The following is a 2,158-nucleotide window of genomic DNA, read 5'->3' as shown; positions in this document are numbered from 1 at the left end:
CAAATATACACATAAAATAATTTAAAATTGAATGAAATAAATATACAAAATAAACATAAAATAAGGTAAATTTGTAATGAAATATATGAAAAAATACACATAAAATAATATAAATTTGTATGAAAATATATATACAAATACACATTAAATAACATGAATTTGTATAAAATTTGTATCAAAATATATACTTCTACACACAATAAAATAACGTAATTTTTTAATGAAAATGTATATACAAAATACACATAAAATAATTTAAATACGTAGAAAAATATATATACAAAAAACACATAAAATAATGTAAATATGTATGAAAATATATAAACAAATACACATAAAATAATGTAAATTTGGATAAAATATATATACAAAATGAACATTAAATAATGTAAATATGTATAAAAAAATATATACAAAAAACACATAGAATAATGTTAAATCGTATCAAAATAAATAAAGAGAATATCAATGAAATAATGTAAATTTGTATGAAAATAAAGATGCAAAATATCCATATAATAACGCATATTTGCATAAAAATATATATACAAAAATACATATAAAATAATTAAATTTGTATTAAAATAAATATACAAAATGCACGTACAATAAAGTAAATTTGTATTGAAATAGATATGCAAAATACACATTAATAATGTAAATTTGTATCAAAATATATATACGAATACTCATAAAATAGATTAAATTTCTATGAAAATATACATACAAAATAGATATACAAAATACACATATAACTAGTTAAATTTGTATTTAAATACATGTACAAAAAACACATAAAATAATGTAGATTTTTATGTAATGAAAACAAATACATTTTATATAAAATATATATACAAAATACACATAGAATAATGTAAAATCATATCAAAATAAATACACAGAATATCAATAAAATAATGTAAATTTGTATGAAAATAAAGATGCAAAATACCCATAAAATAAAGCATATTTTTATAAAAATACATATACAAAAATACACATAGATTAATCAAATTTGTATTAAAATTAATATACAAAATGCACATACAATAAGGTAAATTTGTATTGAAAAAATATGCAAAATACACATAAAACAATGTAAATTTGTTTCAAAATATATATACGAATACACATAAAATAACGCAGATTTCTATAGAAATATATATAGAAAATACCCTTCAAATAATGTAAATACGTATAAAAATATATATACAAAATACACATTAAATAAAGTTAATTCGTGTCAAAATAAATAAACAAAATATCATGAAAAGAATGTTTATTTGTATGAAAATAGATATACAAAATACACATAAAATAACCTAAATTTGTATAAAACTATAAACAAAAATACACAAAAATAATTTAAACTTGTATAAAAATAAATATACAAAAAACATATAAAATTAGGTAAATTTGTATTGAAATACATATACAAAATACACATAAAATAATGGAAATTTCCAAAAATCCAAAAATACGAATTTAGATTATTTCATAGGTATTTTGTATACATATTTTTATACTCATTTACATTATCTAATGTGTGTTTTGTATATATTTTTTTTATGCAAACTAATTTTATGTGCATTTTTGTACATATATTTTTATTGAAACTTAAAACTTTATTTTATGTGTATTTTGTATATGTTTTCTCATACAAATTTACATTATTTAATTAGTTTTTTGTTTATTTATTTTGATACGAATGACTTTATTATTTGTGTATTTTGTAAATATTTTTTTTATACGTATTTACATTACTTAATGTGTATTTTGTTTATATATTTTTTTACAAATTTACGTTATTATATGTGTATTTGTTAAAAATATTTTGAAACGAATTTACTTTATTTCATGTATTTTGTATATATATTTTAATTCAAATTTAGCTTATTTTGTGTGTATTTTGTATATCTATTTTCATACAAATTTAATTACTTCTGTGTATTTTTGTATATAGTTTTATACAAATTTACGTTATTTTATGTGCATTTTGTATATTTATATTTATACAAATACACACTCTCTTATTGGTATTTTGTTTATTTATATTTATACGAATTTACATTATTTTATGTGTATTTTGTATACATTTTTGATTCGTATTTACTTAATTTTATTTGTATTTTGTGTATATATATTTATAGAAATCTAC

Source organism: Eriocheir sinensis, unplaced genomic scaffold (genome assembly GCF_024679095.1).
Source record: "Eriocheir sinensis breed Jianghai 21 unplaced genomic scaffold, ASM2467909v1 Scaffold372, whole genome shotgun sequence".
Lineage (NCBI taxonomy): Eukaryota > Metazoa > Arthropoda > Malacostraca > Decapoda > Varunidae > Eriocheir > Eriocheir sinensis.
This window is presented reverse-complemented; position numbering follows the sequence as displayed.